Source organism: Ovis canadensis, chromosome 8 (assembly GCF_042477335.2).
Source record: "Ovis canadensis isolate MfBH-ARS-UI-01 breed Bighorn chromosome 8, ARS-UI_OviCan_v2, whole genome shotgun sequence".
Lineage (NCBI taxonomy): Eukaryota > Metazoa > Chordata > Mammalia > Artiodactyla > Bovidae > Ovis > Ovis canadensis.
In genome coordinates, this window is record NC_091252.1 from 89,526,286 (window position 1) to 89,547,777 (window position 21,492).

Consider the following 21,492-nt stretch of genomic DNA (forward strand, 5'->3'; position numbering starts at 1 on the left):
TTGCAGTCTAAGGGACTCTCAAGAGTCTCCTCACCTACCTTGCATTGATATAATTATCAGAAACAAGATGTTTTCAAAAAATTATTCTGACCTAGAAGCAAGAGTGCAATATACTCAGAATGGGTCAACTGCCTTATACATGTTCTTATATTTGTCAAGAATATCTTTCTCATGCTTTCTCAGATGAGCAATAGGTAACATATGTGATAATTAAGATGCTTTTTAACTAACCTAATTAGGATCTAAAGCTCTATAAACTAGAATAGCAGGATTATGATATTACAGAGTCCACATATTACATATATGCCAAATAAAAAGTAAAAAGGCTATGGCATTTTATTGGCCTCATTCATATATCCTTTATGATAGAAATTTGCCTAGTATTCCAATTCTAGACCAGTGTGCACCCATTCAGTCATCCCTTCATTCACTGGAAGAATTAATCAAAGAGCCATTTATTTTACAAACAGTAACAAATGTTCACTGTGAGTCAGAACCCATGAAAGGGATGAAGAAAAGAAGACAGAATTCCATCCCTAGAGAAGAGACAGGGACTCGATCCCTGAAGCAGCAGGGGTTTTAAGAATTGTCATAGTACCATAAGAACATACAGAGACAAAATTGACCCCAGGGATGGAAGCAGGATTGGAGTTAAGAGACTGATGCTTGACAGACAAGTAAGAAAGGAGTTTGGTGAAGAAAATCAGAGCCTCTCTTTTGGGAAAGCACCTTGCTTATAAGAATAGGGACACACAAGAACATACAGTACACCTTGGGAATACAGTGAGAGGATTTTGCTGGGGGCTAAGATGGAAGAGAAAAAGCAGGGTCAAGTGTAAATGCTAACAATAGAAAGTCAAAATAATCTAGATCATCATTTAAGACCAATGGATGATCAAAATTACAGTAGGAAAAAGTGAATGTTTACTTTTAGCTTCTTTTTTATTTGTCTGTCTACATATCTCTTTATTTATTTACAGCTGTGCTGAGTCTTCATTGCTCTGCGGGCTTTTCTCTAGTTGCGGTGAGCTGGGGCTGCTCTCTAGCTGCAGAGTCTGGCCTTCTCACTGCATTGGTTTCTTTTTCTGTGGAGCATGGGCTCCAGGGCACACGGGCTTCAGTAGCTGTGACTTGAGATCTCAGTAGTTGTAGTTCCTGGACTCTAGAGAACAGGCTCAATAGTTGTGGCTCATGGGCTTAGCAGCTGCACAGCATGTGGGATCTTCCTGGATCAGTGATTGAACACGTTTTCAATGCTATTGAATCAACAATACATACTAAATAAGGTGTATTTAAAAAGAAGCACGTTTAAGACAAAGAAGGCTTTTTTTGATTGGATGATGAAAATGTTGTCACTAAAGGCTCATGAAAAACCTAACCCTTTATTTTCCTTAGAAATAATGGTTCAGTATTTGCTAATTTAGTGTTCATGGAAACTTTATGGAACATAACTGTCACAGATAATAAGAATCAAATTTACATGTAAAATTGCAATTAAGATAAGTATGCAGGAGAGGCAGTTGATACTAGGTCAGGCTATGTTTTTGTTGTTTGTGGAGAGGACAGATACAGTGATGATCAGAGAAGACATTCCTGAGGCTATGGTGTAGTGTTAAAAGTAGAATAGGTTTCTAATTTGAAAATATACATGTACCCTAATGCTCAAGGGAGCATCAATTTTACAACACTTAAGATATGGTGGCAATCTAGGTGTTCATTAACAGATGAATGGATAAAAAAAAAAGATGTGGTGTGTATATATGTACAATGGAATATTGGCCTTGAAAAGTATAAAATTTTGCCACTTCGAATAACATGAATTGACCTGAAGAATATTCTGCTTAGTGAAGTATATCAGATAGAGAAAAATAACATATGCTTTCACTTATATGTGGAGTCTAAAGAAATGAAACAATATGAATGTATATGAGTATATATACAATATGAACTCAACAGGAACAGACTCACAGATACGGAGAACACACTAGTGGCTACCAGTGGAGAGAGGGGAGGGAGGAGGGACAAGATAGGCTAAGAGTTAAAAGGTACAAAGTACTACGTACAAAATAAAAAAGCCACAAGGATATATTGTACTGTGCAGGGAATATAGCCAATGATTTATAGTAGCTTTAAATGACATATAACCTATAAAAATATGGAGCCGCTATGTTGAACACCTGAAACTAATATTGTACATCAAAGATACTTTAATTATAAATTATTTAGTTAAATAGAAAAATATGTGGATTAGGTTTCAATAAGATTAACAAGAGTAGATATATCATCTCAAACCTGTGGGATCAATCCTTTGGTGAGAGAAACAGTTTACTCATGGACCTGAAGAACCCAGTATGATTGAGCTCAGCATTGAATCATAATCATCAACTGAGGTCTACATTATGCAAAACCACATAGATCCTAACTCTAAATACTAGTTCACCATTGAAAGGGGCAGATGGTGGCAATGGCATGGTCAGTTTTAATTTTAATTAATTAATTAATTTATTTTTGGCCATGCCACATGGCATGCAGGATCTTAGTTCCCCAACCAGGTATCAAAACTATTCCCCTTTTAGTGAAAGTGGGGAGTCTTAACCCCTAGACCATGAGGGAAGTCCCCAAGTTTTATTTAGAAAAATATTCTTATAAAGGATAACTCAAAGATGATAGAGTTAGACTCAGAGGTGGCAGAAATGCTGGAGAGGAGATTAAAAAAAATTATTATGAAGAATAATTCAGAGATAATAGATTTAGACTCTGGAGGCAGAAGAGACAGAGAGGAGAGTAAACCTATTTTAAGGCCATTTAAAGAGAAGGAAATGGCAACCCATTCCAGTATTCTTGGCCTGGAGAATCCCAGGGACTGGGAGCCTGATGGGCTGCCGTTGGGGTCGCACAGAGTCGGACACGACTGAAACGACTTAGCAGGTGCAGCAGCAAAGTAACTCATCAGTAAAAGACATTTCCCTAAAATCACCTGAAAAGATCTGGACTTGTAGTGGATAAGGACGAAAGGCCAGTAGGTAATTTGACAGTTTGACAACACAGTGACAAAATGTCAGCCTATCTAACCAGGTGAATGAGAAGAGGAAAATAAACAAAGCTGAATGGCTTTTCTTGTTTTTACCCCTTTTGGTGAAAAATCCACTTTATATTCAGAAAGTCAGAGTCCATTTTTCTTTTTCCAGGAAAGAAATGAAGGGTAATACACAGGAGAATAAGCAATCACGGTCTCATGGTTTAAAAAATTACTTTCATTTCATGGACAGACTCTAATTAAATGTGAGCGGTTTTTTTTTGTTTGTTTGTTTGTTTGTCTTTTGGATTTTTTTTAAGTCTAAAATGTTGGTAAAACTTTGTTTTCCCAATATCTGGAGCTAGCAGTAATTGTTGGTTAAACCCTCTATTTTAGGATATTATATCCATGCTATTTCTTGCTTTTGGATTTTTTCTTCATAAAAACAAATATTTTTCCTAAACTTATTTTTATTTTTTTTGGGGGGGAAATTTTTGAATATGCATTCTGGCTTTTAAATAAATATTCACATAATTCATAATAGGTAAACTTTGATTCTGAGAATGATTTTTTTTTTAATGGTAGATTATATAGTTAGAAGTTTCTTTCAAGATCACCAAAGGCAAAACTATATTTTTGGAGAATATTAGTGAAGCCCCAAGGGCTGAAGTAACTTTGAAGGTTAATTTGTAACGCCCCTGACACCAGATGTGGTACCTCCACATTATACAACTATAGAGGCTGTTTTGAAACGTGGGGCATCCTCTAAGCTGCCTCACAACAGCCCTGGCAAAACCCCTGATCCCTGTTTCGGAAACGAGTTGTTTTCTGCTGCTGTTGCTAAGTTGCTTCAGCCGTGTCCGACTCTGTGCGACCCCATAGACGGCTCCCCTGTCCCTAGGATTCTCCAGGCAAGAACACTGGAGTGGGTTGCCATTTCCTTCTCCAATGCATGCAAGTGAAAAGTGAAAGTGAAGTCGCTCAGTCCTGTCCGACTCTTAGTGACCCCATGGACTGCAGCCTACCAGGCTCCGCCGTCCATGGGATTTTCCAGGCAAGAATACTGGAGTGGGGTGCCAGTGCCTCCTCCCAGTTCTCTTCTAGATAGGTGATATTCAGGAGCCACCCTGCTGATTTAAAGCACACAATCCAGCTATCTTCCTTACACAAATCTGGAACGTATAATTGATTTACCCTTAATGTAATTAGGGCTTCCCTGGTGGCTCAGCTGGTAAAGCATCTGCCTGCAATGCAGGAAACCCAGGTTCGATCCCTTGGTCTGGAAGATCCCCTGGAGAAGGAAATGGCAACCCTCTCCAGTACTCTTGCCTGTGAAGTCTCATGGACAGAGGAGCCTGGCTGACTACAGTTCCTGGGGTCATAAAGAGTCAGACATGAATCAGATGTGACAGAGTGACTAAGCACGAAGGCGTGTGCATCAGTACTTGTACATACATGCTGATGATTACCAGTAGGTATCCACGATTAGAGTTCTAAGTTTTTGAGACACAAAATGAGCAAATAAAGGAAGTAGGTTGTTTTTGTTGTGTTGTTCAATCACTCAGCCATGTCAGATTCTTTGATACCCCATGGACTGTAGCTCGCCAGGCTTCCCTGTCCTTCAGCATCCACAAAATGAAGTAGGGGTTAGGTACTAATTATTTAAATTTTAAATTTCTAATTTGAGAAATTTCTGCTTTAAATTTCGTGCCTCAGCTGTGCCAGCAATAAGTAAAATCGGCTTTGCTTTTTGTCCCAGCATGATGTGTGCTGATTTCCCAGAGGGCAGAAGGTGATGTTTTTCAGAGATGAGGCAATTATTTGCATAATACTCTTTGTCGCACGCTCTTCCCTTCTTTGAGATCAAGATTGTTTTAAATATTATGCAATTAACTGTTATCAGCTATTGTGTATGACTCATTCCCTCTGAAAGAAGATAAAGCAAGGGCCCTGGAAGAATCTCTGAAATGATTCACAGGTTTCAAGAGCAACAGGGAATTCAAATATCAATCCCAAAGTGGAAAACAGGCATTTAGGCCTTGTCAATTGCAAAAGTAAGTGATTCATTGGAAAAATAAAAATTATTTTAGAAAAAAAAATGAAAGCAGGAGAAAGGAACAAGACAGTGCTACTTTCTTCAAGGTTGCAGAGGACACTGTTGGACTGATATATATCAGGTTGCTGTTTTTGTATTCTAGAATCTTGCTATCAGCACTTTAAAGAGGTCTACAATTAAATTTCAGAGAAAGCATTCAAATAAAAATACATTACAGTGGGTGCCCAGTCGAAAAAGCATTTCAGATTTATTGTGAAGCTGATGGTAGCTCAGCTGGTAAAGAATCTGCCTGCAATACAGGAGACCCTGGTATGATTCCTGGGTTGGAAAGATCCCCTGGAGAAGGGATAGGCTTACCACTCCAGTATTCTTGGGCTTCCCTGGTGGCTCAGCTAGTAAAGAATCGACCTGCAACGCGGGAAACCTGGGTTTGAATTCTGGATTGGGAAGATCCCCGGAGGAGGGCATGGCAACACACTCCACTATTCTTGCCTGCAGAATCCCATGGACAAAGGACATGACTGAGCAACTGAACACAGCACAGCATAGTGAAGTTTACAGCTTCTTCTTTATTGGTTGGGTTTTTCAAATGATGTGCCAATTTTAGTAAGGTCCAGAGACCACCTAACCTGCCTCTTGAGAAATCTGTATGCAGGCCAGGAAGCAACAGTTAGAACTGGACATGGAACAACAGACTGGTTCCAAATAGGAAAAGGAATACGGCAAGGCTGTATATTGTCACCCTGCTTATTTAACTTTTTTTTTTTTTAATTTTTGTTTTTACTTTATTTTACTTTACAATACTGTATTGGTTTTGCCATACATTGACATGAATCCACCACGGGTATACATGCGTTCCCAAACATGAACCCCTCTCCCACCTCCCTCCCCACAACATCCCTCTGGGTCATCCCCGTGCACCAGCCCCAAGCATGCTGTATCTTGCAGAGTACATCATGAGAAACGCTGGACTGGAAGAAACACAAGCTGGAATCAAGATTGCCTGGAGAAATATCAATCACCTCAGATATGCAGATGACACCACCCTTATGGCAGAAAGTGAAGAGGAACTAAAACACCTCTTGATGAAAGTGAAAGAGGAGAGTGAAAAAGTTGTCTTAAAGCTCAACATTCAGAAAACGAAGATCATGGCATCCGGTCTCATCACTCCATGGGAAATAGATGGAGAAAGAGTGGAAACAGTGTCAGACTTTATTTTTGGGGGGCTCCAAAACCACTGCAGATGGTGACTGCAGCCATGAAATTAAAAGACACTTACTCCTTGGAAGAAAAGTTATGACCAACCTAGATAGCATATTCAAAAGTAGAGACATTACTTTGCCGACTAAGGTCCGTCTAGTCAAGGCTATGGTTTTTCCAGTAGTCATGTATGGATGTGAGAGTTGGACTGTGAAGAAGGCTGAGCACCGAAGAATTGATGGTTTTGAACTGTGGTGTTGGAGAAGACTCTTGAGAGTCCCTTGGACTGCAAGGAGATCCAACCAGTCCATTTTGAAGGAGATCAGCCCTGGGATTTCTTTGGAAGGAATGATGCTAAGGCTGAAACTCCAGTACTTTGGCCACCTCCCAAAGACTTTGATGCTGGGAGGGATTGGGGGCAGGAGAAGAAGGGGACGACCGAGGACGAGATGGCTGGATGGCATCACTGACTCAATGGACGCGAGTCTGAGTGAACTCTGGGAGTTGGTGATGGACAGGAAGGCCTGGCATGCTGTGATTCATGGGGTCACAAAGACTCGGACACGACTGAGCGACTGAACTGAACTGAACTGAACTGAAAGACCTTGGTAAATCAGCTAATCTGCTGATTTATGGTTTCTTTCAGCTCCTTCTCCTGCTTTGTCCCTGAAATTCAGTTATCTTGTGTGGTTAGGATATTTGACCATTTCTTTAGCAACTTTTTTTGGAAAGAATTGGAAAATATATTAAACTGTAACATCTGTTAAGTCTAGTGTTTTTACCTCATATTTCATTTTTAGTGATTATAGTTGTTAAAAATATTTTCCACATGTCCATAGATATACAAAGAGACAAATGTATTAACTAGGGACATTCAATAATATGTAAATATGTAATTTATGAACTACTGTTTAAGGAGGCATTCAGAAACAAAAGAAACTAAACTATTCATAACTCATTTTCCCCCTAGAAATCACCTTTTCACCTCTAACGTACTGATCTTAATAAGAATGTTTCTATCCTACCTTTTTATCTGTTTCTCCTAAAACATAGCTATAGATTTTTTCAAATTACTGCATTTTTGTGTATTTTTCTGTAGCTAATGTTCAAATATAGCAAATAAAAAATTTATGAAAAAATGCAAAGTCCTCACATTGCTGTTCACAAGAAATAACAGATCATCTTTTTAGCAATAAATACAATTTAATTTAATTTCTTTTCTCAAGCTGATATAACTGGACTTACAAAAATAATTTTGTATTTTAAACTAACCACTTATAATTCGTATAATGAGCTTTTCTACTGATACTCCATGGTCTGTTTGGATTGAATAAAAGGGTTTTAGAGCTTCATTTTTAGGATGCAAACTTTCCATAGGCAAGGATTCTCCAGGCTATTGAATTTATACTTTTTCACTTTAATATTTAAACTTTTAATAAAAGTATTAAATGCACATTGGTTAATGATTACAACTATTGATTTTAAAAAGATGCACAATGTGAGAGTTATGAGTTAAGTTTTATTTGGGGCAAAATGAGTACTGCAGCCTAGGAGACAGAAACTCAAGTAGCTCTGAGAAACTGCTCCAAAGAGCTAGTGGAGAAAGATCAAAATATGTGTTTTGGGCAAAAGGGGAGTTCATGTAATCAAGCACTTATTTTACAAAGATTTTCTACTAGACATGGGGACCTGATGTTACCATGAAGGGATTTAATGCTTTTCTAGATATGAGGAAATGCAAGGATTGGGATCATGAAATCAGATCCTGAAAATGTCTAAGTACCTAAAGTTAGATAGACAAAGGTAACTTAAGTTTTCCTGGAGCACAAAAGTGCCTCATTCTCCATCTTGAACTCCCATCAGGGCTTGTCAAAGGTCAATAACTGTAGCAGCACAGGATTCCATCCTCACAGAGGCAGATGGCAAATGCCCTTGGCACATTTGTTATTGACACAACTGTGAGTATACAAAACTCAACTGCAAGTGATTAGAACCCTGAGGATGTAGATTTTCTTCTTCCTTTTTTTCCTGGGAATTAAAAGTTCAAACGCAAGGGTGGACTAACAGCTATTATCCTGCTGTCATGGAGGCCCAGATTCTTTCTGATGTGATATGTTCATTTGTCATCATTGTTATTGTTTAGTTACTCAGTCATGTCCAACTCTTTGCACCCTCCCTGGACTCACCCCCACTAGGCTCACCGGTTCATGGAATTTCCCAGGCAAGAATACTGGAGTGGGTTGCCATTTCCTTCTCTAGGGGATCTTCCCAACACAGGGATCAAACTCTCCTTTCCTGCATTGCAGGTAGATTTTTTACCAGTGAGTCACCAGGGAAGTCACTGGGTTGTTTTTAAAATAAAGTGACCTTTCTAACTCACAGCTAAAAATTTAAGGTAATTTAAGATCAACTATTCTCACCTAAATTCAGCTTGAACATCTGAAAGTTCTCAGTTCACATACTGTTGAAGCCTCACTTGGAGAATTTTGAACATTACTTTGCTAGCATGTGAGATGAGCGCAATTGTGTGAGTTTGAACATTCTTTGGCATTGCCTTTCTTTGGGATTGGAATGAGAACTGAGCAAGCTCTGGGAGTTGGTGATGGACAGAGAAGCCTGGGGTGCTACAGTTCATCGGTTCAAAAAGAGTTGTACATGACTGAGCAACTGAACTGAACTGATTCTCACCTAGAGCCAGACATCCTGGAGTCAAGTGGGCCTTAGGAAACATTACAATGAACAAAGCTAGTGGAAGCGATAGAAATCTAGCTAAACTATTTAAAATCCTGAAAGACAAAGCTGTTAAAATGCTGCATTTAATATGCCAGCAAATTTGGAAAACTCAGCAATGACACAGGACTGGAAGAGGTCAGTTTTCATTCCAATCCCAAAACAGGGAAATGCCAAAGAATGTCCAGGCTACGATACAATTGTGCTTATTTCACATGCTTGCTAGGTAATGCTCAAAATTCTTCAAGCTAGGCTTCATCAGTATGTGAACAGAGAACTTCCAGATGTTCAAGCTGGATTTAGACAAGGCAAAGGAACCAGGGGTCAAATCACCACATCCTTTGCATCATAGAAAAAGCAAGAGAATTCCAGAAAAACATCTACTTCTGCTTCATTGACTGTGCTAAAATCTTTGTCTGTGTGGATCACGACAAACTGTGGAAAATTCTTCAAGAGATGGAATACCAAACCACATGACCTGCCTCCTGAGAAACCTGTATGCAGGTCAAGAAGCAACAGTTAGAACCAGGCATGGAACAACGGATTTGTTCCAAAGTAGGAAAGGAGTACGTCAAGGCTGTATATTGTCACCCTGCTTATTTAACTTATATACAGAGTACATCATTCCAAACAGTGGGTTAGATGAAGCACAAGCTGAAATCAAGATTGCCATGAGAAATATCACTAACCTCAGATATGTAGATGACACACGCTTATGGCAGAAATGAAGAGGAACTAAAGAGACTCTTGATGAAATTGAAAGAGAAGAATGAAAAAGTTGGCTTAAATCTCAACATTCAAAAAACTAAGATCATGGCATCTTGTCCCATCATTTCATGACAAATAGATGGGAAACAATGGAAACATTGGCAGACTTTATTTTCTTGGGCTCCAGAATCACTGCAGATGGTGAAATTAAAAGACCCTTGCTCCTTGGAAGAAAAGTTACGATAAAACTAGACAGTGTATTAAAAAGCAGACTCGTCACTTTTCTGACAAAGATCCATTTAGTCAAAGCTATGGTTTTTCCAGTAGTCATGTATGGATGTGATAGTTGGACCATAAAAAAGGCTGAGTGCTGAAGAATTGATGTTTTTGAATTGTGGTGCTGGACAAGACTGTTGAGAGTCCTTTGGACAGCAAGGAAACTGAAACAGTAAATCCTAAGGGAAATCAATCTGGAATATTCATTGGAAGGACTGATGCTGAAGCTGAAGCTCCAGTACTTTGGTCACCTGATGCAAAGAGCTGATTCATTGGAAAAGATCCTGATGCCGGGAAAGATTGAGGAGGAGAAGGTAACAGAGGCTGAGATGGTTGGATAACATCACTGACTCAATGGACATGAGCTTGAGCAAACTCCAGGAGATAGTGAAGGACAGGGAAGCCTGGTGTGCTGCAGTCCATGAGGTCGCAAAGAGTGAGACACGACTTGGCGACTGAAAAACAAATTCGTCCTATGGAATAAGTAAAATGAAAATTCGAACATGTATCTCTTTTCTCCACAAAGAAAGGCAATGAAATAAGTTAGGTTTCAGAAGAGTTTGTGAAGTAGGTGAAGCATAGTGTCCCCAAGCTTCCCGGAACACCTCCAGAAGGATCATCCCTGCTTCCCATTATGTAACCATGGAGGACGTTACAAACCCTTCCCAGAATAGAACCTCACCCATGACTTTCACCTGCCTTTTGTCTGTGGAAAAGCTTTAGTCAAATAAAAAATTTAACCAGAGAAGTGAGAAAATGCAGAGAAGAATGAAAAACAGTCAAGTAAGACAAATTAATACTTCACCATTAAACAATGTCAAAGACCTCCTTGAGGGCTATAGACAATGTTCTGAGCCATATCCTTCAAACTGTTTTGCGGATAGTAAAACTCTCACCAGGTGGAAGAAGTTTACTGTATGCTGCCCACAAGCACATAGACTCTAGACCAGTTAGAACCTGCCAGGGTCCAGCCCCGGTGGATCCAGGGTAATTCGAAGGGGAGATGGAATCGCGTCCTAGGAAAAAGTTGTTTAATTAGAAGTATAAAGAGAGATTAGAAAGGAATAGAGTAGTAGGAAAATTAGTGGAGAAAAAGAGGCTGAATAACTTGGTTTACGTGGAATACCAATAAAGTTTCGAGACAAGAAATTTGCACCACCTACGTAGGCCACCGGCTCCCACTTGAATATCAGAGGGTGCCCCGCCTTGGGCTCTCTCTCCTGTGGAACTTAAAAGCCAGGGCAAAATTAGCAGGCTTGGCGAGCATCCACGCTCCAGATGGGAATTCAGCCCAAAAAACGGAAAACAAGAAAGAACGACACAGGGGAATCAGTCTTTCCAAAAACTGATCCGATTTCTTTATTTTCAGGTTTGCTTATATACCTTTTCTTTTTCTTAACACATAGAGACAAATGGAAATTTTAAAGTCACGCGGGGGTCAGCAGCCCTGACCTTTATCAAAACCAGGTGCTTCATATAAATATATACAAAAAGGTCTTAGGGGTTTTACATCATCTTCTGGCCATGAGTCCTGCTAACATTTTATGATCCTTTCTTTCTGATAATGGTCAGTCAACCAGAAAACTTATTTTTTCCAGGAGTGATTTTTTCTTAAACCAGGTGCCACCCTCCAAATAAAGTTGCATTCCTATAGGGTGAGGGTGTAGTGGGTTACAATCAAGAAAGGAATTTACTTAGCCTAAGGTTTAACATGATTAATCTTAAAAGTTAATACTTATTTCTCCTATATGTTAGTTATATTCATAATAAGGGCAGGGAATATGGAGATTTAGCAGCAAATATTAGCTCAACAAATGAAAAACCCTTCACCAATATAATTTCTAATCAACCCACTATACTATACTAATAATTTTGTAACTTCTCAAAAGAATCTGTATATAGAAAGTTTAAAGCATCTCATGCCTCTCATGGTTGGGAGGCTGTAAACAATCACATGTGGCTGGCCGAACCTGCTCAGGCAGGCTAGAGAACCTTCAGAGGAGTTTGCAAGTTGAAAACACTCTTGTCATGCCCAGGAATTTTTATTAGCTGGAGCTGGAAGTTAACTCCTTCTCCGAGAGAGGTGGTGGGGTGTCAGCCCCCTGTAAAGTCAGAGGTATAGGTGAGAGCATAAAACAGTAAAGTAGGCACTCTGGTTTTGGGGGTAGCTGCTCGGGAACAGGGGGTCTCCTGAGGCTCGATCTTGCCTTTGCGTAATGCCGAGCCTCCTTCCTCATGACCTTTGCCATGGGCGAAGTTCCTCATGCTGGCTCCCGGCAAGAACCAGAAGGTTGATGATGTTGACTTCCATTGCTTCACCTCTAACTAATCAGAAGAATTTCCATGAGCTGATCACATACCCTACAATCCTCCTCCCTCACTTTGTCTTTATAAATCTTTCGCTGAAAGCCTTCAGGGAGTTTGGGTCTTTCAAGCACTAGCTGCCCTAGACTCTTTTCTTGGCATCCAGCAGTAAATCTATTCTTTTCTGTGTGTGCATATGTGTGTGTGTGTGTGTGTGTGTGTGTGCATGCGCTCAGTAGTGTATGACTCTTTGTGACCCCCTGGACTCTATTGCCTGCCAGGTTCCTCTTTCCATAGAATTTTCCAGGCAACAATACTGGAGTGCATTGCCTTTTCCTACTCCACGGAGTCTTCCCTACCCAGGGATCGAACTTGCATCTCTTATGTCTCCTGCATTGGCAGGTGGATCCCTTACCAGTGTGCTGCCTGGAAAGCCCTGTTCTTTTCTACTTCACCCAAACACTATCTGAGATTCAATTTGGTGCTAGTGTATAGAAGCTGGGTTGCAGCAATAATTACAAAACAATATCCACCTGCAACCTGTTTTGCCAACATCATTTTGAATTTACATGATTCTCAAGCCATCCGAGTGATATCTTAAGAACAAATAAAATCATGCCTTAAGCATAGTCATCCTAAATTTCCAACTGCTCCAGCTCATCCCGGTCTGGCTTGCTCACAACCGACCTCACTCTACTTGCTTTGTCTCAGCCCCACTTTGCTCCAGCCGCTGCTGCTCTCTCACTGGGACACACTGCTCTCATCTCACTGTTGGCTATTACCTCAATCTGTTCTTCTCCAGAGATGTCTTGACCGTGCTCTTTTCTCGTCTTTCAGGTCATCATTCAAATCTTGCTTCTCAGAGGAGCCTTGCTTCCCTGCCCTTTCTACGGTAGCAGCACACCCAAGACCACCTCTTCCCGCCTTTCTTCTTGCTTTTATTTTAATCCTTAAGATTTATACAGAGTTCCCCATATTGAGATTTTTTTGTCACCTAGAACAAAACCTACGTTTTCTAAAGGCAGGGACTTTTGTCTCTTTGTTCAGGGTGGTAACTCTGGCAGAGAGAACAGTTCCTAATTTTGGAACTTCTCAAGATTTGGGCAAACTGGGTTTTGTTTTAGGGTCTCTCTTGGTGTGCAAGGTGAAGGCGGCATAGCAACAAAACACTGTTGCTAAGAGACAATACTGTGTACTATTTATGGTCTTCCTTTTTCACTTAGCCCTATATATTGATGTTATTTACATTTTTTTTCTCTGGTGTTGAATATTGTGTGTTTTAAAGGACTGATTAGATTTATCTTCACATAGGAAAAATAGTCAGTCATGGTCTTGGGGACTGATTAATCAGAGGTTGGGGGAAAAGAGTGATGACACTGCTGCCCTTCCGCCACTGCCTACCCAAAAGAGGAGCCAACCAAGGCAATGTCAAGGTTTCTGAAATTTATTTAACTAAATCTATGTCAGACTTCAGAAGAGGACTTTGATGCATTCTCTATATTTTCTTTCAACTTGATATAAATAATAAAAAAGGTAATAGCAAAAATAAATTCAAACATAGTGTTTGCTGAGATTCAGATACTCATCTGTTTGACGCACATTAACTCAGTTAATGTTTAGCACAATCCTATAGGGTTTGCATTATTTTTACTCCCACTTTATATATGTAGGCTTGATGTACAGAGTGTTAGTTAACTTGCCCAAGGTCACAATCAAATTGTAAGAGCTGGGAATTGCCCCCAGGCAGTCTGGCTCCAGGGTAGTTGCCTTTAACCACTCTTAGACTACCATGTCTTTATTGCCTTTGTCTTATCTATAACTTTTTAAAAATGTGTCTTTGTAAAATTATTCACTTTTTCCAGTTTAAATAATAGCCTCATATTCTTATTTTATTATAGCTTTTGTGTCATCAATAATATATCTTAAATTTTAATAAGTATCATTTAGGTATCTATTATCATTATGCTTGTTTTAAAATTTATTGATAAAATAATTTTACTACTTCTGGGAAGAATCTCCTTTGATAATTTTGTGTTTTACTTTTAACAAACACTGGATTCTGCTTGCTAGTATGTTCTATGGAATTTTGCATAGAACAAAATACTGATGTATTTTCCATCAGTCTGTCAATTTTCTTTTTATGTAACCTCTTTTTTTTTTTTTTGGCAGTGTCATGCAGCATATGACAATCTGAGTTCCTGGATCAAGGGATCAGGGATCAACCCACGTCCTCTACAGTGGCATGGAGTCCCTTCTGGATCCGACCCAACCACTGATTCACCAGAGGATTCTCTCAAATCTTTTCAGAGATTTCAAATTCTCTGAAATCTTTCCTTAAGGGCTTATAATGTTGTGTTCAAGTTTTCTTCTGTTCTCTATGCTGTGGCGTGTAGAATAGTTCAAAGCCATAAGAAATATTTTCCTTGAAATTTTGGAAGTTTTGCTTATGAGTAAATCTCATACTGACTGCTTATACAACCACTTGCCCTAAAACCTGGTAAGATGTTACCTCCTAATTATTGGGGAAATGCCACGTTTTCTGATTCCTCCCTTCCTATCTATACGCAAATCTCTTGGTTTTGAATTTAGTTTCTGTCCCTCTTTGTTTGGTTAATTCATTTGTGGTAAAACACTGTCTCTTGGCTTCTGTTCTCAGTTCTGTGAGTTAAAACTTAATCTCTTTCTTTATCAAAGAATAAGTCTAGCAGAAAAGTGAGAAAATGCATAGAAGATAAAGAAAAACTGTTACACAAGACAAAATAACAATTTAGTCATTAGACAAAGTCAAGGACCTTTAGTCCTTCCTCAAGCTCTATAGAAAACAAATCTTGAAACCATGCTGTTTAAGGGTTTCAATTTTGGCTTTTCTTTTTCAAGATCTTGGTTATTCTAGATGCTTTGCATTCTATATAAATTTTAGAATCATTATGTCAAATTCTACAAATGAACAATAATCTTTAAATTGCTGCTAAGTCACTTCAGTCATATCTGACTCTGTGCGACCACATAGACAGCAGTCCACCAGGCTCCCCCGTCCCTGGGATGCTCCAGGCAAGAATACTGGAGTGGATTGCCATTTCCTTATCCAATGTATGAAAGTGAAAAGTAAAAGTGAAGTCACTCAGTCATGTCTGACTCTTGGGGACCCCATGGACTGCACCCTACCAGGCTCCTTCATCAATAAGATTTTCCAGGCAAGAGTACTGGAGTGGGGTGCCATCGCCTTCTCCAATGTTTAAATTCAGTTCAGTTCAGTCACTCAGTAGTGTCTGACTCTTTGCGATCCCATGAATCGCAGCACACCAGGCCTCCCTGTCCATCACCAACTCCAGGAGTTCACTCAGACCCACGTCCATAGAGTCAGTGATGCAATCCAACCATCTCATCCTCTGTCGTCCCCTTCTCCTCTTGCCCCCAATCCCTCCCGCCATCAGAGTCTTTTCCAATGAGTCAACTCTTTGCATAAGGTGGCCAAGGTACTGGAGATTCAGCTTTAGCATCATTCTTTCCAAAGAACACCCAGGGCTGATCTCCTTCAGAATGGACTGGTTGGATCTCCTTGCAGTCCAAGGGACTCTCAAGAGTCTTCTCCAACACCACAGTTCAAAAGCACCAATTCTTCAGCACTCAGCCTTCTTCACAGTCCAACTCTCACATCCATACATGACCACAGGAAAAACCATAGCCTTGACTAGACAGATCTTTGTTGGCAAAGTAATGTCTCTGCTTTTGAATGTACTATGTAAGTTGGTCATAACTTTTCTTCCCAGGAGTAAGCGTCTTTTAATTTCATGGCTGCAATTACCATCTGCAGTGATTTTGAAGCCCCCAAAAATAAAGTCTGACACTGTTTCCATTGTTTCCCCATCTATTTCCCATGAAGTGATGGGACCAGATGCCATGATCTTTGTTTTCTGAATGTTGAGCTTTAAGCCAACTTTTTCACTCTTCACTTTCACTTTCATCAAGAAGCTTTTTAGCTCCTCTTCACTTTCTGCCATAAGGGTGGTGTCATCTGCATATCTGAGGTGATTGAGATTTCTCCTGGCAATCTTGATTCCAGCTTGTGCTTCTTCCAGCCCAGTGTTTCTCATGATGTACTCTGCATATAAGTTAAATAAGCAGGGTGACAATATACAGCCTTGATGTACTCCTTTTCCTATTTGGAACCAGTCTGTTGTTCCATGTCAAGTTCTAACTGTTGCTTCCTGACCTGCATACAGGTTTCTCAAGAGGCAGGTCAGGTGGTCTGGTATTCCCATCTCTTTCAGAATTTTCCAGTTTCTTGTGATCCACACAGTCAAAGGGTTTGGCATAGGCAAGAAAGCAGAAAGAGATGTTTTTCTGGAACTCTCCTGCTTTTTCCGTGATCCAGCAGATGTTGGCAATTTGATCTCTGGTTCCTCCGCCTTTTCTAAAACTAGCTTGAACATCAGGGAATTCACGGTTCACATATTGCTGAAGCCTGGCTTGGAGAATTTTGAGCATTCCTTTACTAGCATGTGAGATGAGTGCAATTGTGTGGTAGTTTGAGCATTGTTTTGGCATTGCCTTTCTTTGGGATTGGAATGAAAACTGACCTTTTCCAGTCCTGTGGCCACTGCTGAGTTTTTCAAATTTTCTGGCATATTGAGTGCAGCACTTTCACAGCATCATCTTTCAGGATTTGAAAGATGTTTAAATTAGTTGCATACAAATTTAGAGAAAATATGAAATACAATTATGAATAAGAAAATATTTATCCTAAAATATTCCATACAATGGTTAATCTTTGATTCTCACAATAAATTGGGTTTTCAATGCCATAATATACCTATACCTCTCTCCTGCTGCTGCTAAGTCACTTCAGTTGTGTCCGACTCTGTGGAACCCCACCTATTTTTCTGTCCATGACTTTTCTTATAAAAAGCTCCAATAAATGAGTTGAGTGAATTTTTTTATTGCTGTTTTTGTTTGTTTAATAACCTTAGAACTAGTTTTTTTCATGTCCACCCATTTGATATTTTAAAATTAATTTTCCTACCGCAGCTTATAATTTAAAATAAACTGACTCAATATGATTTTTTCTGCTTTGCCTTTTCAATATTTTTTTGATATCAAAATTAAGCTTGCCATTAGAAATCTTTGGAGATTTTCCCTAGAAGGAATACATTAATGATACTGTCCAATATAGTATCTTTTTTTTTTTCCTTTTTTTTTTTAATTTTCTTTTTTATTTTATTTTATTTTTTTTAATTTTAAAATCTTTAATTCTTACATGCATTCCCAAACATGAACCCCCCTCCCACCTCCCTCCCCATAACATCTTTCTGGGTCATCCCCATGCACCAGCCCCAAGCATGCTGTATCCTGCGTCAGACATAGACTGGCGATTCAATTCACATGATAGTATACATGTTAGAATGTCATTCTCCCAAATCATCCCACCCTCTCCCTCTCCCTCTGAGTCCAAAAGTCCGTTATACACATCTGTGTCTCTTTCCCTGTCTTGCATACAGGGTCGTCATTGCCATCTTCCTAAATTCCATATATATGTGTTAGTATACTGTATTGGTGTTTTTCTTTCTGGCTTACTTCACTCTGTATAATCGGCTCCAGTTTCATCCATCTCATCAGAACTGATTCAAATGAATTCTTTTTAACGGCTGAGTAATACTCCATTGTGTATATGTACCACAGCTTTCTTATCCATTCATCTCCTGATGGACATCTAGGTTGTTTCCATGTCCTGGCTATTATAAACAGTGCTGCGATGAACATTGGGGTACATGTGTCTCTTTCAATTCTGGTTTCCTCGGTGTGTATGCCCAGAAGAGGGATTGCTGGGTCATAAGGTAGTTCTATTTGCAATTTTTTAAGGAATCTCCACACTGTTGTCCATAGTGGCTGTACTAGTTTGCATTCCCACCAACAGTGTAGGAGGGTTCCCTTTTCTCCACACCCTCTCCAGCATTTATTGCTTGTAGATTTTTGGGTCGCAGCCATTCTGACTGGTGTGAAGTGGTACCTCATTGTGGTTTTGATTTGCATTTCTCTAATAATGAGTGATGTTGAGCATCTTTTCATGTGTTTGTTAGCCATCCGTATGTCTTCTTTGGAGAAATGTCTATTTAGTTCTTTGGCCCATTTTTTGATTGGGTCGTTTATTTTTCTGGAGTTGAGCTGCAGAAGTTGCTTGTATATTTTTGAGATTAGTTGTTTGTCAGTTGCTTCATTTGCTATTATTTTCTCCCATTCAGAAGGCTGTCTTTTCACCTTGCTTATATTTTCCTTTGTTGTGCAGAAGCTTTTAATTTTAATTAGATCCCATTTGTTTATTGTTGCTTTTATTTCCAGCATTCTAGGAGGTGGATCATAGAGGATCCTGCTGTGATTTATGTCTGAGAGTGTTTTGCCTATGTTCTCCTCTAGGAGTTTTATAGTTTCTGATCTTACATTTAGATCTTTAATCCATTTTGAGTTTATTTTTGTGTGCGGTGTTAGGAAGTGATCTAGTTTCATTCTTTTACAAGTGGTTGACCAGTTTTCCCAGCACCACTTGTTAAAGAGATTGTCTTTACTCCATTGTATATTCTTGCCTCCTTTGTCAAAGATAAGGTGTCCATATGTGTGTGGATTTATCTCTGGGCTTTCTATTTTGTTCCATTGATCTATATGTCTGTCTTTGTGCCAGTACCATACTGTCTTGATGACTGTGGCTTTGTAGTAGAGCCTGAAGTCAGGCAAGTTGATTCCTCCAGTTCCATTCTTCTTTCTCAAGATTGCTTTGGCTATTCGAGGTTTTTTGTATTTCCATACAAATCTTGAAATTATTTGTTCTAGTTCTGTGAAAAATGTGGCTGGTAGCTTGATAGGGATTGCATTGAATTTGTAAATTGCTTTGGGTAGTATACTCATTTTCACTATATTGATTCTTCCAATCCATGAACATGGTATATTTCTCCATCTATTAGTGTCCTCTTTGATTTCTTTCATCAGTGTTTTATAGTTTTCTATATATAGGTCTTTAGTTTCTTTAGGTAGATATATTCCTAAGTATTTTATTCTTTTCGTTGCAATGGTGAATGGAATTGTTTCCTTAATTTCTTTTTCTACTTTCTCATTATTCGTGTATAGGAATGCAAGGGATTTCTGTGTGTTGATTTTATATCCTGCAACTTTACTATATTCATTGATGAGCTCTAGTAATTTTCTGGTGGAGTCTTTAGGGTTTTCCATGTAGAGGATCATGTCATCTGCAAACAGTGAGAGTTTTACTTCTTCTTTTCCAATTTGGATTCCTTTTATTTCTTTTTCTGCTCTGATTGCTGTGGCCAAAACTTCCAGAACTATGTTGAATGGTAGCGGTGAAAGTGGACACCCTTGTCTTGTTCCTGACTTTAGGGGAAATGCTTTCAATTTTTCACCATTGAGGATAATGTTTGCTGTGGGTTTGTCATAGATAGCTTTTATTATGTTGAGATATGTTCCTTCTATTCCTGCTTTCTGGAGAGTTTTTATCATAAATGGATGTTGAATTTTGTCAAAGGCCTTCTCTGCATCTATTGAGATAATCATATGGTTTTTATTTTTCAATTTGTTAATGTGGTGAATTACATTGATTGATTTGCGGATATTGAAGAATCCTTGCATCCCTGGGATAAAGCCCACTTGGTCATGGTGTATGATCTTTTTAATGTGTTGTTGGATTCTGATTGCTAGAATTTTGTTGAGGATTTTTGCATCTATGTTCATCAGAGATATTGGCCTGTAGTTTTCTTTTTTTGTGACATCTTTGTCAGGTTTTGGTATTAGGGTGATGGTGGCCTCATAGAATGAGTTTGGAAGTTTACCTTCCTCTGCAATTTTCTGGAAGAGTTTGAGTAGGATAGGTGTTAGCTCTTCTCGAAATTTTTGGTAGAATTCAGCTGTGAAGCCATCTGGACCTGGGCTTTTGTTTGCTGGAAGATTTCTGATTACAGTATCAATTTCCGTGCTTGTGATGGGTCTGTTAAGATTTTCGATTTCTTCCTGGTTCAGTTTTGGAAAATTGTACTTTTCTAAGAATTTGTCCATTTCTTCCACGTTGTCCATTTGATTGGCATACAACTGCTGATAGTAGTCTCTTATGATCCTTTGTATTTCTGTGTTGTCTGTTGTGATCTCTCCATTTTCATTTCTAATTTTATTGATTTGATTTTTCTCTCTTTGCTTCTTGATGAGTCTGGCTAATGGTTTGTCAATTTTATTTATCCTTTCAAAGAACCAGCTTTTGGCTTTGTTGATTTTTGCTATGGTCTCTTTTGTTTCTTTTGCATTTATTTCTGCCCTAATTTTTAAGATTTCTTTCCTTCTACTCACTCTGGGGTTCTCCAACTCTTCCTTTTCTAGTTGCTTTAGTTGTAGAGTTAGGTTATTTATTTGACTTTTTTCTTGTTTCTTGAGGTATGCCTGTATTGCTATGAACTTTCCTCTTAGCACTGCTTTTATAGTGTCCCACAGGTTTTGGGTTGTTGTGTTTTCATTTTCATTAGTTTCTATGCATATTTTGATTTCTTTTTTGATTTCTTCTGTGATTTGTTGGTTATTCAGAAGTGTGTTGTTCAACCTCCATATGTTGGAATTTTTAATAGTTTTTCTCCTGTAATTGAGATCTAATCTTAATGCATTATGGTCAGAAAAGATGCTTGGAATGATTTCGATTTTTTTGAATTTATCAAGTTTAGATTTATGGCCCAGGATGTGATCTATCCTGGAGAAGGTTCCATGAGCACTTGAAAAAAAGGTGAAATTCGTTGTTTTGGGGTGAAATGTCCTATAGATATCAATTAGGTCTAACTGATCTAATGTATCATTTAAAGTTTGCGTTTCTTTGTTAATTTTCTGTTTAGTTGATCTGTCCATAGGTGTGAGTGGGGTATTAAAGTCTCCCACTATTATTGTGTTATTGTTGATTTCCCCTTTCATACTTGTTAGCATTTGTCTTACATATTGTGGTGCTCCTATATTGGGTGCATATATATTTATAATTGTTATATCTTCTTCTTGGATTGTTCCTTTGATCATTATGTAGTGGCCTTCTTTGTCTCTTTTCACAGCCTTTGTTTTAAAGTCTATTTTATCGGATATGAGTATTGCCACTCCTGCTTTCTTTTGGTCTCTATTTGCGTGGTATATCTTTTTCCAGCCCTTCACTTTCAGTCTGTATGTGTCCCTTGTTTTG